This window comes from Coregonus clupeaformis, chromosome 8 (genome assembly GCF_020615455.1).
Source record: "Coregonus clupeaformis isolate EN_2021a chromosome 8, ASM2061545v1, whole genome shotgun sequence".
Taxonomy (NCBI): domain Eukaryota; kingdom Metazoa; phylum Chordata; class Actinopteri; order Salmoniformes; family Salmonidae; genus Coregonus; species Coregonus clupeaformis.
This window is the reverse complement of record NC_059199.1, coordinates 4,305,295-4,321,804: the sequence shown is the minus strand read 5'-3', so window position 1 is coordinate 4,321,804 and position 16,510 is coordinate 4,305,295. Positions and strand designations below refer to the sequence as shown.

The 16,510-nt window shown below is 39.4% G+C and overlaps 1 long non-coding RNA gene across 1 annotated transcript; it reads right to left on the bottom strand.

Annotated features, from left to right (window-relative positions):
• Positions 1–3,974: 3,974 nt before the first annotated feature.
• LOC121572690 lies at positions 3,975–4,599 on the bottom strand. Its single transcript, XR_006661341.1, has 3 exons — positions 4,578–4,599; positions 4,034–4,225; positions 3,975–4,001 (listed from the first exon to the last, which is right to left on the bottom strand). It is a non-coding gene; the product is annotated as an uncharacterized LOC121572690 (long non-coding RNA).
• Between the last annotated feature and the right edge of the window lie 11,911 nt (positions 4,600–16,510).

Genomic DNA, 16,510 nt, shown 5'->3' with positions numbered 1-16,510 from the left:
GAAACACACACACATCCCTGTTGAAACACACATCCCTATTGAAACACACATCCCTATTGAAACACACATCCCTATTGAAACACACATCTCTATTGAAACACACATCCCTATTGAAACACACATCCCTATTGAAACACACACACATCCCTATTGAAACACACATCCCTATTGAAACACACATCCCTATTGAAACACACATCCCTATTGAAACACACACACATCCCTATTGAAACACACATCCCTATTGAAACACACATCCCCATTGAAACACACATCCCTATTGAAACACACATCCCTATTGAAACACACACATCCCTATTGAAACACACATCCCTATTGAAACACACATCCCTATTGAAACACACACATCCCTATTGAAACACACACACATCCCTATTGAAACACACATCCCTATTGAAACACACATCCCTATTGAAACACACATCTCTATTGAAACACACATCCCTATTGAAACACACATCCCTATTGAAACACACATCCCTATTGAAACACACACATCCCTATTGAAACACACACACATCCCTATTGAAACACACATCCCTATTGAAACACACACATCCCTATTGAAACACACATCCCTATTGAAACACACATCTCTATTGAAACACACATCCCTATTGAAACACACATCCCTATTGAAACACACACACATCCCTATTGAAACACACATCCCTATTGAAACACACATCTCTATTGAAACACACATCCCTATTGAAACACACATCCCTATTGAAACACACATCCCTATTGAAACACACACATCCCTATTGAAACACACACATCCCTATTGAAACACACATCTCTATTGAAACACACATCCCTATTGAAACACACATCCCTATTGAAACACACATCCCTATTGAAACACACATCCCTGTTGAAAACACACATCCCTATTGAAACACATCCTATTGAAACACACATCCCTATTGGAAACACACATCCCTATTGAAACACACATCCCTGTTGAGACACACATCCCTATTGAAACACACATCCCTATTGAAACACACATCCCTATTGAAACACACATCCCTATTGAAACACACATCCCTATTGAAACACACACATCCCTATTGAAACACACATCCCTATTGAAACACACATCCCTATTGAAACACACATCCCTATTGAAACACACATCCCTATTGAAACACACATCCCTATTGAAACACACATCCCTATTGAAACACACATCCCTATTGAAACACACACATCCCTATTGAAACACACACATCCCTATTGAAACACACATCCCTATTGAAACACACATCCCTATTGAAACACACACATCCCTATTGAAACACACATCCCTATTGAAACACACATCCCTATTGAAACACACATCCCTATTGAAACACACATCCCTATTGAAACACACACACATCCCTATTGAAACACACATCCCTATTGAAACACACATCCCTATTGAAACACACACATCCCTATTGAAACACACATCCCTATTGAAACACACACACATCCCTATTGAAACACACATCCCTATTGAAACACACATCCCTATTGAAACACACACACATCCCTATTGAAACACACATCCCTATTGAAACACACATCTCTATTGAAACACACATCCCTATTGAAACACACATCTCTATTGAAACACACATCTCTATTGAAACACACACACACACCTGTTGAAACACACACACACACCTGAATTCCATAACATATAGGAATCCCTATTTCTATTCTAAACCAATAAGTAACTTGTAACCATGCATGTGTGTGTATCATACTGGCCCCCCGTGGGAATCGAACCCACAACCCTGGCGTTGCAAACGCCATGCTCTACCAACTGAGCTACATCCCTGCCGGCCATTCCCTCCCCTACCCTGGATTCGAACCAGGATCTCTAGTGGCACAGCCTTAGACCACTGCGCCACTCGGGAGACTTGCTAGCTAGATGCTAACCGTGGTCTTCTGTATCTGCAGTGTATAGTAGATATAAATGATTCAGTGTTATATACACACTGCCTTGTATTGTACATGGACACACCATGAACACTGCTGTGGTTCCACTGTGTACGGCTACTATCTGGCTGTAGATAGTGTCTTTTCAATAGACACACACTACATATGAATGCTAAAGTATTTACAATCAATGTGAAAGTCTGTCTCTATAGCAACATTGAACAAACACGGTCATATATATGTTCTGTCAGCTTCTTAGTCAGTTAATCCTTCTGTTTGTCAGTTATTTAGTCAGTTAAACCTTCTGTTTGTCAGTTATTTAGTCAGTTAATCCTTCTGTTTGTCAGCTTCTTAGTCAGTTAAACCTTCTGTTTGTCAGTTATTTAGTCAGTTAAACCGTCTGTTTGTCAGTTATTTAGTCAGTTAAACCTTCTGTTTGTCAGTTATTTAGTCAGTTAAACCTTCTGTTTGTCAGTTATTTAGTCAGTTAAACCGTCTGTCAGTTATTTAGTCAGTTAAACCTTCTGTTTGTCAGTTATTTAGTCAGTTAAACCTTCTGTTTGTCAGTTATTTAGTCAGTTAAACCTTCTGTTTGTCAGTTATTTAGTCAGTTAAACCGTCTGTCAGTTATTTAGTCAGTTAAACCTTCTGTTTGTCAGTTATTTAGTCAGTTAAACCGTCTGTCAGTTATTTAGTCAGTTAAACCTTCTGTTTGTCAGTTATTTAGTCAGTTAAACCGTCTGTCAGTTATTTAGTCGGTTAAACCTTCTGTTTGTCAGCTTCTTAGTCAGTTAAACCGTCTGTTTGTCAGTTATTTAGTCAGTTAAACCTTCTGTTTGTCAGCTTCTTAGTCAGTTAAACCGTCTGTTTGTCAGTTATTTAGTCAGTTAAACCTTCTGTTTGTCAGCTTCTTAGTCAGTTAAACCTTCTGTTTGTCAGTTATTTAGTCAGTTAAACCTTCTGTTTGTCAGTTATTTAGTCAGTTAAACCTTCTGTTTGTCAGTTATTTAGTCAGTTAAAACTTCTGTTTGTCAGCTTCTTAGTCAGTTAAACCTTCTGTTTGTCAGCTTCTTAGTCAGTTAAACCTTCTGTTTGTCAGTTATTTAGTCAGTTAAACCTTCTGTTTGTCAGTTATTTAGTCAGTTAAACCTTCTGTTTGTCATCTTCTTAGTCAGTTAAACCTTCTGTTTGTCAGTTATTTAGTCAGTTAAACCTTCTGTTTGTCAGTTATTTAGTCAGTTAAACCTTCTGTTTATCAGTTATTTAGTCAGTTAAACCTTCTGTTTGTCAGTTATTTAGTCAGTTAAACCTTCTGTTTGTCAGCTTCTTAGTCAGTTAAACCTTCTGTTTGTCAGTTATTTAGTCAGTTAAACCTTCTGTTTGTCAGTTATTTAGTCAGTTAAACCTTCTGTTTGTCAGTTATTTAGTCAGTTAAAACTTCTGTTTATCAGTTATTTAGTCAGTTAAACCTTCTGTTTGTCAGTTATTTAGTCAGTTAAACCTTCTGTTTGTCAGTTATTTAGTCAGTTAAACCTTCTGTTTGTCAGTTATTTAGTCAGTTAAACCTTCTGTTTGTCAGCTTCTTAGTCAGTTAAACCTTCTGTTTGTCAGCTTCTTAGTCAGTTAAACCTTCTGTTTGTCAGCTTCTTAGTCAGTTAAACATTCTGTTTGTCAGTTATTTAGTCAGTTAAACCTTCTGTTTGTCAGTTATTTAGTCAGTTAAACCTTCTGTTTGTCAGTTATTTAGTCAGTTAAACCTTCTGTTTGTCAGTTATTTAGTCAGTTAAACCGTCTGTTTGTCAGCTTCTTAGTCAGTTAAACCTTCTGTTTGTCAGTTATTTAGTCAGTTAAACCTTCTGTTTGTCAGTTATTTAGTCAGTTAAAACTTCTGTTTATCAGTTATTTAGTCAGTTAAACCTTCTGTTTGTCAGTTATTTAGTCAGTTAAACCTTCTGTTTGTCAGTTATTTAGTCAGTTAAACCTTCTGTTTGTCAGTTATTTAGTCAGTTAAACCTTCTGTTTGTCAGTTATTTAGTCAGTTAAACCTTCTGTTTGTCATCTTCTTAGTCAGTTAAACCTTCTGTTTGTCAGCTTCTTAGTCAGTTAAACCTTCTGTTTGTCAGTTATTTAGTCAGTTAAACCTTCTGTTTGTCAGTTATTTAGTCAGTTAAACCTTCTGTTTGTCATCTTCTTAGTCAGTTAAACCTTCTGTTTGTCAGTTATTTAGTCAGTTAAACCTTCTGTTTGTCAGTTATTTAGTCAGTTAAACCTTCTGTTTATCAGTTATTTAGTCAGTTAAACCTTCTGTTTGTCAGTTATTTAGTCAGTTAAACCTTCTGTTTGTCAGCTTCTTAGTCAGTTAAACCTTCTGTTTGTCAGTTATTTAGTCAGTTAAACCTTCTGTTTGTCAGTTATTTAGTCAGTTAAACCTTCTGTTTGTCAGTTATTTAGTCAGTTAAAACTTCTGTTTATCAGTTATTTAGTCAGTTAAACCTTCTGTTTGTCAGTTATTTAGTCAGTTAAACCTTCTGTTTGTCAGTTATTTAGTCAGTTAAACCTTCTGTTTGTCAGCTTCTTAGTCAGTTAAACCTTCTGTTTGTCAGCTTCTTAGTCAGTTAAACCTTCTGTTTGTCAGCTTCTTAGTCAGTTAAACATTCTGTTTGTCAGTTATTTAGTCAGTTAAACCTTCTGTTTGTCAGTTATTTAGTCAGTTAAACCTTCTGTTTGTCAGTTATTTAGTCAGTTAAACCTTCTGTTTGTCAGTTATTTAGTCAGTTAAACCGTCTGTTTGTCAGCTTCTTAGTCATATAAACCTTCTGTTTGTCAGCTTCTTAGTCAGTTAAACCTTCTGTTTGTCAGTTATTTAGTCAGTTAAACCTTCTGTTTGTCAGTTATTTAGTCAGTTAAACCTTCTGTTTGTCAGTTATTTAGTCAGTTAATCCGTCTGTTTGTCAGTTATTTAGTCAGTTAAACCTTCTGTTTGTCAGTTATTTAGTCAGTTAAACCTTCTGTTTGTCAGTTATTTAGTCAGTTAAACCTTCTGTTTGTCATCTTCTTAGTCAGTTAAACCTTCTGTTTGTCAGTTATTTAGTCAGTTAATCCGTCTGTTTGTCAGTTATTTAGTCAGTTAAACCTTCTGTTTGTCAGTTATTTAGTCAGTTAAACCTTCTGTTTGTCAGTTATTTAGTCAGTTAAACCTTCTGTTTGTCAGTTATTTAGTCAGTTAAACCGTCTGTTTGTCAGCTTCTTAGTCAGTTAAACCTTCTGTTTGTCAGTTATTTAGTCAGTTAAACCATCTGTTTGTCAGCTTCTTAGTCAGTTAAACCGTCTGTTTGTCAGTTATTTAGTCAGTTAAACCGTCTGTTTGTCAGCTTCTTAGTCAGTTAAACCTTCTGTTTGTCAGCTTCTTAGTCAGTTAAACCTTCTGTTTGTCATCTTCTTAGTCAGTTAAACCTTCTGTTTGTCAGTTATTTAGTCAGTTAATCCGTCTGTTTGTCAGTTATTTAGTCAGTTAAACCTTCTGTTTGTCAGTTATTTAGTCAGTTAAACCTTCTGTTTGTCAGTTATTTAGTCAGTTAAACCTTCTGTTTGTCAGTTATTTAGTCAGTTAAACCTTCTGTTTGTCAGTTATTTAGTCAGTTAAACCTTCTGTTTGTCATCTTCTTAGTCAGTTAAACCTTCTGTTTGTCAGTTATTTAGTCAGTTAAACCTTCTGTTTGTCATCTTCTTAGTCAGTTAGACCTTCTGTTTGTCAGTTATTTAGTCAGTTAAACCGGCTGTTTGTCAGTTATTTAGTCAGTTAAACCTTCTGTTTGTCAGCTTCTTAGTCAGTTAAACCTTCTGTTTGTCAGTTATTTAGTCAGTTAAACCTTCTGTTTGTCAGTTATTTAGTCAGTTAAACCTTCTGTTTGTCAGTTATTTAGTCAGTTAAACCTTCTGTTTGTCAGTTATTTAGTCAGTTAAACCTTCTGTTTGTCAGTTATTTAGTCAGTTAAACCTTCTGTTTGTCAGTTATTTAGTCAGTTAAACCGTCTGTTTGTCAGCTTCTTAGTCAGTTAAACCTTCTGTTTGTCAGTTATTTAGTCAGTTAAACCTTCTGTTTGTCAGTTATTTAGTCAGTTAAACCTTCTGTTTTGTCAGTTATTTAGTCAGTTAAACCTTCTGTTTGTCAGCTTCTTAGTCAGTTAAACCTTCTGTTTGTCAGTTATTTAGTCAGTTAAACCGTCTGTTTGTCAGCTTCTTAGTCAGTTAAACCTTCTGTTTGTCAGTTATTTAGTCAGTTAAACCTTCTGTTTGTCAGTTATTTAGTCAGTTAAACCTTCTGTTTGTCAGTTATTTAGTCAGTTAAACCTTCTGTTTGTCAGCTTCTTAGTCAGTTAAACCTTCTGTTTGTCAGTTATTTAGTCAGTTAAACCGTCTGTTTGTCAGCTTCTTAGTCAGTTAAACCGTCTGTTTGTCAGCTTCTTAGTCAGTTAAACCTTCTGTTTGTCAGTTATTTAGTCAGTTAAACCGTCTGTTTGTCAGTTATTTAGTCAGTTAAACCTTCTGTTTGTCAGTTATTTAGTCAGTTAAACCTTCTGTTTGTCAGTTATTTAGTCAGTTAAACCTTCTGTTTGTCAGTTATTTAGTCAGTTAAACCTTCTGTTTGTCAGCTTCTTAGTCAGTTAAACCTTCTGTTTGTCAGTTATTTAGTCAGTTAAACCTTCTGTTTGTCAGTTATTTAGTCAGTTAAACCTTCTGTTTGTCAGTTATTTAGTCAGTTAAACCTTCTGTTTGTCAGTTATTTAGTCAGTTAAACCTTCTGTTTGTCAGTTATTTAGTCAGTTGTTACTCATTGTCTTTTAGTATATTATTTTAGTATGTTTGTAAAAAGCTGATTGTAATGGTGTATTTGCTTTTAGCAAACAGGATTACTATATTTTTATTATTATAGTTATGTTTAGTATGTAACTAGTAAATGTGAGTACTGGTGTGTATCAGTTCAATAGTCAAGACCAGTAAGTCCTGTCTCTCGATATATCACCAAATAAAATCATATGTATTGTATGATCTGTCTCTCTCCCTCTCTCTCTCTCTCTCTCTCTCTCTCTCTCTCTCTCTCTCTCTCTCTCTCTCTCTCTCTCTCTCTCTCTCTCACTCTGTCCCTCTCTCGCTCGCTCTCTCTCTGTCTCTCTCTCTGTCCCCCTCTCTCTCTGTCTCTCTCTCTCTCTGACTCTCTCTGTTTCCCTCTTTCTCTTCCACGCCTCTCATCTGTCTGTTTGTTGCTCCCTTGGATGGTGGTGCACCCATCAATTCTTCCCCAGAATGTTGCACTATGCCAATGGAAACAAACAGGGGAAGATAATAGCCGTCACGTACCCTGCCATTAGCCACAGGACAGTGTGTGTTAGACTTGTCTTCTCCATCTCTCCTTCCTCTCCTCGGAATTCTTTAAACCCAGTCTACACCTCAATGGGCACACTCACACACACTTTGTGGGCACTTCTGCCATGTTAGGTTGTTTAACTGTAAACACACTGGTACTAAACTAAAACCAGTCAACAAGACACTGAACAGACCTGACACACTCACTCACTCACACACAGACACACACACAGACACACACACACACAGACACACACACACACAGACACACAGCTATAAACAGACGACCAGACAGGCACAGAGAGAGGGTAGCGGTATTTACCTAATTATTTAAACACTTTGTCTCTGCATCCACATTCACTAACATTAATAAACATTTCATCACTGTAGCTACACTGCTGGGGGGTGAGAATGAGAGAGTGAGAGAGTGAGAGAGAGAGAGAGACTAATTGGATTTATACCAAAATATCGCACGACCGATCATATTTACACCCTACACACCCTGATAGATAAACATGGCCACCAAAATAATACCAAAATGTCCTCTTGCTTTATCGACTTCCAAAAAGCATTTGATTCTATTTGGCATACAGGACTGTTCTACAAAGTTATTGAAAGTGGTGTTGGGGGTAAAACATATGACATAATTAAATCAATGGATACTGGCAATACGTGCAGCATCAAAATTGGCAAAAAATAGCAGAATTGTTTGACCAGGGGCGGGGCCTTCGCCAGGGTTGCAATCTGAGCCCTGCACTCTTCAATATTTACATCAACAAATTGGCCACTTCTCTAGAAAATCCTCAGCCCCTGGTGTTAGTCTCCACAATTCAGAGGTGTAAATGACTGCCATTTTTCAAGGTTTCAAAGAGCTCTCTGATGAGAATATGCTACCCGTCCTGTTGGGGGAGGACGCAGAGAGCTGTGGGTTGGCAGAGCACTACATTGCTGCCTGCCATAAGATGAGGGACAGTGTCTGACAGACCAACCAACCTGCACATGTCCTCTATATTGTTATTGTTCAATGGTTAATTTGTTTATTATCTATTTCACTTGCTTTGGCAATGTTAACATATGTTTCCATGCCAATAAAGCCCTTAACTTGAAATTGAGAGAGAAAGAGAGAGAGAGAGAACTTAGAACAAACTTGAGCTCTGGGAGAATGAACAAGACAGGCCCTGGTTAAAGTAGTGCACCATATTGGGAGCCATTTGGGACAGAGTTCCTAACATTGACACCATATAGGGAACAGAGAACCATTTGGGACAGAGTTCCTAACATTGACACCATAGAAGGATCCATTTGGGACAGAGTTCCTAACATTGACACCATCTAGGGAGCCATTTGGGACAGAGTTCCTAACATTGACACCATCTAGGGAGCCATTTGGGACAGAGTTCCTAACATTGACACCATATAGGGAACCATTTAGGACAGAGTTCCTAACATTGACACCATATAGGGATCCATTTGGGACAGAGTTCCTAACATTGACACCATATAGGGAACCATTTAGGACAGAGTTCCTAACATTGACACCATATAGGGATCCATTTGGGACAGAGTTCCTAACATTGACACCTTTATAGGGAACAATTTAGGACAGAGTTCCTAACATTGACACCGTATTGGGAACCATTTGGGACAGAGTTCCTAACATTGACACCATATTGGGAACCATTTAGGACAGAGTTCCTAACATTGACACCGTATTGGGAACCATTTAGGACAGAGTTCCTAACATTGACACCATAGAAGGAACCATTTGGGACAGAGTTCCTAACATTGACACCATATAGGGAACCATTTGGGACAGAGTTCCTAACATTGACACCATATAGGGATCCATTTGGGACAGAGTTCCTAACATTGACACCATAGAAGGAACCATTTGGGACAGAGTTCCTAACATTGACACCATATAGGGAACCATTTGGGACAGAGTTCCTAACATAGACACCATATAGGGAACCATTTAGGACAGAGTTCCTAACATTGACACCATATAGGGAACCATTTAGGACAGAGTTCCTAACATTGACACCATATAGGGAACCATTTGGGACAGAGTTCCTAACATAGACACCATAGAAGGAACCATTTGGGACAGAGTTCCTAACATTGACACCTTATAGGCAACAGAATACCATTTGGGACAGAGTTCCTAACATTGACACCGTATTGGGAACCATTTGGGACAGAGTTCCTAACATAGACACCATAGAAGGAACCATTTAGGACAGAGTTCCTAACATTGACACCATAGAAGGATCCATTTGGGACAGAGTTCCTAACATTGACACCGTATTGGGAACCATTTGGGACAGAGTTCCTAACATTGACACCGTATTGGGAACCATTTAGGACAGAGTTCCTAACATTGACACCATAGAAGGAACCATTTAGGACAGAGTTCCTAACATGGACACCAGTGTTTCCCAACCTCCGGTCCTTTAGATGTTAACTGACTCATTTAGTGCCACAGGAAATTGCTTAAGATGGAAAAAGAACTGTCAAGTAATGTTGAGTCATTTGTGATGCTAAGTTTTTAACTGATGATCTTTAAATAAAAGTTATTTTAATTTGATTTCCTCTTGTCTGAAGGAAGTACTGTTTCCTCTCTGATACACACCCACATGTAGGCACACATACACACACACACACAGACACACACAGACACACACACACACACACACACATACATACACACACACACACACACACACACACACACACACACACACAGATACACACACACACACACACACATACATACACACACACAGACACACACACACACACACACACACACACATACACACACACACATACACACACACACACACACACAGACACACACACACACACACACACACAGAAACACATACACACACAGTAAGAATTATTCTCAACCCCTCACACAGAGTAAATACACACATGCATTTGTTTATTAGGGATCCCCATTAGCTTTTGCAGAAGCAGCAGCTGCTCTTCCAGGGGTTTACAAAAAAACACAAAATATGACAAGTCTGGCACCCCCGGTGGCCGGGGAAAGCCACTGTTCGGAGTGTCAGTCGCCCCACAACCAGCCTCGTTAGACTGCAGGGCTGCTCCCAGACCTGAGACCACTCGGCCTCGTTAGGCTGCAGGGCTGCTCCCAGACCTGAGGCCACTCAGCCTCGTTAGACTGCAGGGCACCTGGGGAAATGTAAGGGGCTGCTTTAGTTCAGCACAGGGGAGCTCCTGGCTAGACACCGGAGGCTGAGCTCCACAGACATTTGTTTGAAGCCCTGGACATTGTATTCTCCACAGGAAGAAGTGACCGGACTACAAGTGAAGCTATGTAGGGGCCCAGCCTGTTTTCTTTAGAGTTAAGGATAACTCTAAGTTCAGTTAAGTGGAGTGGGAGAGTGTTTTGTTTTCAGTTAATGTTTGAGAACCAGCTTTATGAACCTTTTATTTTGAATAAATATGCCAGCCTAGCCTGGTTTAAGCTGTGCCCCCTGTGTGTTGGACTTCTGTCATCGTTCCACCTCGATGCCTAACCCTAACCTTACCAGCCACACCTAGCGAGTCAATACACCAGTAACAAAACACTGATTCACAAGGGCAATCATACAAATTAAACATGTAAAATGCAACTAAAACATACTACAAACAATACAACTAACAAATTATGTTTGTGTGTGTGTCCTCACAGAAATCATGTGACTAAATCAAACTGAATAAAAAGAAGAAGAAACTCCACTATGAAACAAAGATAAATGACATAAAGAATGATAGTAAAAAGCTTTGGAGCACCTTAAATGACATTTTGGGCAAAAAGACAAAGTCAGTTACATCATTCATTGAATCAGATGGCTCATTCATCACAAAACCAAATGATATTGCCAACTACTTTAATTATGTATCATTTAATTGGCAAGATTAGCAAATGTATGCACAACGTGCCAGCATCAAACACTGACACTACACATCCAAGTATATCTGACCAAACTATGAAAGACAACGTTTGTAATTTTGAATTCCGTAAAGTGAATGTGGAAGAGGTGAAATTATTTTTTTGTCTATTTTGCCGGGGTCTGACAACTTGGATGGAAAATTACTCAGGATAATAGCGGACGATATTGGCACATCTTCAAATTGTATTTCTTTAACCCCTTTTTCATGATATCCAATTGGTAGCTGTCCCCTAACCCGGACGACGCTGGGCCAATTGTGCTCCGCCTTATGGGTCTCCCGGTCAGAGCTGACTGTGACACAGCCTGGGATCGAACCCGGGGCTGTAGTGACGCCTCAAGCACTGCCTTAGACCGCTGCGCCACTCGGGAGGCCTCATATATTCAATTTAAGCCCACTAGAAAGTGGCCTGGAGGGAAGCAAAATAAATTCCGCTACCCAAGAAAATAAAGTCCCCTTTACTGGCTCAAATAGCCGACCAATCAGCCTGTTACAAACCCTCAGTAAACTTTAAAATAAAAAAATGTTTGACCAGATACAATGCTATTTTACAGTAAACAAATTGACAACAGACTTTCAGCACGCTTATAGGGAAGGACATTCAACAAGCACAGCACTTACACAAATGACTGATGATTGGCTGAGAGAAATTGATGATGAAAAGATTGTGGGGGCTGTTTTGTTAGACTTCAGTGCGACTTTTGACATTATCGATCATAGTCTGCTGCTGGAAAAACCTATGTGTTATGGCTTTACACCCCGTGCTATATTGTGGATACAGAGTTACCTGTCTAACAGAACACAGAGGGTGTTCTTTAATGGAAGCCTCTCCAACATAATCCAGGTAGAATCAGGAATTCCCCAGGGCAGCTGTCTAGGCCCCTTACTTTATTAAATCTTTACTAACGACATGCCACTGGCTTTGAGTAAAGCCAGTGTGTCTATGTATGCGGATGACTCAACACTATACACGTCAGCTACTACAGCGACTGAAATGACTGCAACACTTAACAAAGAGCTGCAGTTAGTTTCAGAATGGGTGGCAAGGAATAAGTTAGTCCTAAATATTTCTACAATTTAAAGCATTGTATTTGGGACAAATCATTCACTAAACCTCAACTAAATCTTGTAATAAATAATGTGGAAATTGAGCACGTTGAGGTGACTGAACTGCTTGGAGTAACTCTAGATTGTAAACTGTCATGGTCAAAACATATTGATACAACAGTAGCTAAGATGTGGAGAAGTCTGTCCATAATAAAGAGCTGCTCTACCTTCTTAACAGCACTATCAACAAGGCAGGTCCTACAGGCTCTAGTTTTGTCACACCTGGACAACTGTTCAGTTGTGTGGTCAGGTGCCACAAAGAGGGACTTAGGAAAATTGCAATTGGCCCAGAACAGAACAAAATTAATAATATGCATGTCAATCTCTCCTGGCCCAAAGTGGAGGAGAGATTGACTTCATCACTACTTGTATTTGTGAGAGGTATCGACATGTTGAATGCACCGAGCTGTCTGTTTGAACTACTGGCGCACAGCTCGGACACCCATGCATACCCCACAAGACATGCCACCAGAGGTCTCTTCACAGTCCCCAAGTCCAGAACAGACTATGGGAGGTGCACAGTACTACATAGAGCCATGACTACATGGAACTCTATTCCACATCAGGTAACTGATGCAAGCAGTAGAATCAGATTTAAAAAACAGATAAAAATACACCTTATGGAACAGCGGGGACTGTGAAGCAACACAAACATAGGCACGGACACATGCAGACACACACACGATAACATACGCACTATACACACACGTACACATGGATTTAGTGTTGTAGATATGTGGTAGTGGAGTAGGGGCCTGAGGGCACACAGTGTGTTGGGAAATCTGGTGTGAATGTATTGTATTGTTTTTAAAATGGTATAACTTCCTTAATTTTGCTGGACCCCAGGGAGAGTAGCTGCTGCCTTGGCAGGAACTAATGGGGATCCTTCATAAATACAAATACGGTCCCTGCCGTTCCATTGTCACACCCTGGCTCTGGGACTCATTATGTGGAGCCAGGGTGTGTTCATTCTATGTGTTTATTTCTAGGTTGGTCTGAGTGACTCCCAATCAGAGGCAACGAGTGTCAGCTGTTTGCTGGTTGTCTCTGATTGGGAGCCATATTTAACTGTCTGTGTTTCACTTTGGGTTGGTGGGTTTTTGTTCCGTGTCGGTATTTGTTTACCGTGGACTTCACGAGTCGTGTTTTGTTTGGTATACTTTAACTAATTAAAGTCATGTTTGTTTCACACGCTGCGCCTTGGTCCACTCCTACGACGATCGTGACATCCATGAGATGTTGTTTAATCTGTTTGTTTTTTTGAAGGTGCTGTTTGAGTAATTAGAGTTCCATGAGGTCATGGCTCTGTATAAAATACTGTACGTTGCCATGAATTCATTTTCACAATGTCGCAATATTATTTTTGCGCTAGTTGGCTGTACAAAACTCCAGTATTTCTCCTTCATAGCTTGTTCTCCATCTTTTTAAATAGGAAATAGGAAGCCAAATTGTTTTAAGCACTTATTTCCATGACTGATCAAAACTCGTTTTCTCATGGCTCTCTCTTGTCTCTCTGCAGCAGACATACGGTGAGCAATATGTTTGGAACATCGAATCACAATAAAATCACAGTATTGAATCGCAAAACATATAGTATCGTGAGGTCCCAGTCCTAGTATGTATTGGTGTCTGAGCTGAATGTTATTTGATTATTTTAAATCACAGTAATATTTCTCATAAAAACTAGAAGAGAAGCACTTAATCTCTGGTCAACCCTCAACCAGGAAGGACTGGCATGTTGTTGATGTTCAGATAAGGGCAAGGCGTGCTGACTGGCATGTTGTTGATGTTCAGATAAGGGCAAGGCGTGCTGACTGGCATGTTGTTGATCTGCTGCTTTTCTAGGTCTTTCTTTGCTGCACCTGACCGTATTACCGGACAGTAATCAAGACGGGACACGACCAGAGTCTGAACAACTAGTACAGTTGATCTTTGTTTAGAAATATCAGAACATCTTTTTATAAAAAAACAAACCTCTCCCCATCTTCACAACAACTTAGTCAATATGACTTGACCATGATAACTGACCATCTAGTGTTACTCCTGGGAGTTTAGCTTCCTCAACTTTTCAGTGGTCACAGCCTTTATGCACAACTCCAGTTGACGCTGAGGTCTTAGAGAATGTTTTGAACCAAATACAATGCTTTTTAGTATTAGATATATTTAAGATCAGTTAATTATCAATCACCAATTCTGATACTGACTGGAACTCATTATTTAGAATGTCATTGAGTTCACAAGCTGCTACACACACGCACATGACTCCACATACCTGTTACATACCTGTTACATACCTGTTACATACCTGTTACATGACTCCACATACCTGTTACATACCTGTTACATAACTGTTATATAACTGTTACATACCTGTTACATACCTGTTACATAACTCCACATACATGTTACATACCTGCTATATAAGTCCACATACCTGTTACATACCTGTTACATACATGTTACATACCTCCACATACCAATTACATACCTGTTACGTACCTGTTACATAACTGCACATATATGTTACAAACCTGTTACATAACTTCACATACATGTTACATACCTGTTACATAACTGCACATACATATTACATACCTGTTACAAAACTCCACATACCTGTTACAGACCTGTTACATACATGGTACTTCACTCCACATAACTGTTACATAACTGCACATACATGTTACATATCTGTTATATACATGTTACATACCTGTTACATAACTCCACATACCTGTTACAGACCTGTTACATACATGTTACTTAACTCCACATAACTGTTACATAACTGCACATACATGTTACATATCTGTTATATACATGTTACATACCTGTTACATAACTCCACATACCTGTTACATACCTATTACATACCTGTTACATAACTCCACACAACTGTTACATACCTGTTAAATAACACCACATACCTGTTACATACCTGTTACATGTCTCTTCATACCTGTTACATAACTCAACATACCTGTTACATACCTGTTACATAACTACACATACATGTTACATACATGTTACATACCTGTTACATACATGTTACATAACTGTTACATACATGTTCCATAACTGTTACATACATGTTGCATACATGTTACATACCTGTTACATACCTGTTACATACCTGTTACATACCTGCTACATACCTGCTACATACCTGTTACATACCTGTTGCATACCTGCTACATACCTGTTACATACCTGCTACATACCTGCTACATACCTGTTACATACCTGCTACATACCTGCTACATACCTGCTACATACCTGCTACATACCTGTTACATACCTGCTACATACCTGTTACATACCTGCTACATACCTGCTACATACCTGCTACATAACTCCTCCTTTTCTCTCCCCTCTCTTTATCTTCTTTCACCAACCATTTCGAATCCCACCGTACCTTCTCCGCTATGCAATCCCACCGTACCTTCTCCGCTATGCAATCCCACCGTACCTTCTCCGCTATGCAATCCCACCGTACCTTCTCCGCTATGCAATCCCACCGTACCTTCTCCGCTATGCAATCCCACCGTACCTTCTCCGCTATGCAATCCCACCGTACCTTCTCCGCTATGCAATCCCACCGTACCTTCTCCGCTATGCAATCCGGTTTCCGAGCTGGTCATGGGTGCACCTCAGCCACGCTCAAGGTCCTAAACGATATTATAACCGCAATCGATAATAGACAGTACTGCGCAGCCGTCTTCATCGACCTGGCCAAGGTTTTCAACTCTGTCAACCACCGTATTCTTATCGGCAGACTAAATAGCCTTGGTTTCTCTAATGACTGCCTCGCCTGGTTCACCAACTACTTCTCAGATAGAGTTCAATGTGTCAAATCGGAGGGCCTGTTGTCTGGACCTCTGGCCGTCTCTATGGGGGTGCCACAGGGTTCAATTCTCGGGCCGACTCTATTCTCTGTGTATATCAATGATGTCGCTCTTGCTGCTGGTGAAGCTCGGATCCACCTCTATGCGGACGACACCATTTTGTATACATCTGGCCCTTCATTGGACACTGTGTTAACAAACCTCCAAACGAGCTTCAATGCCATACAACACTCCTTCCGTAGCCTCCAACTGCTCTTAAACGCTAGTAAAACTAAATG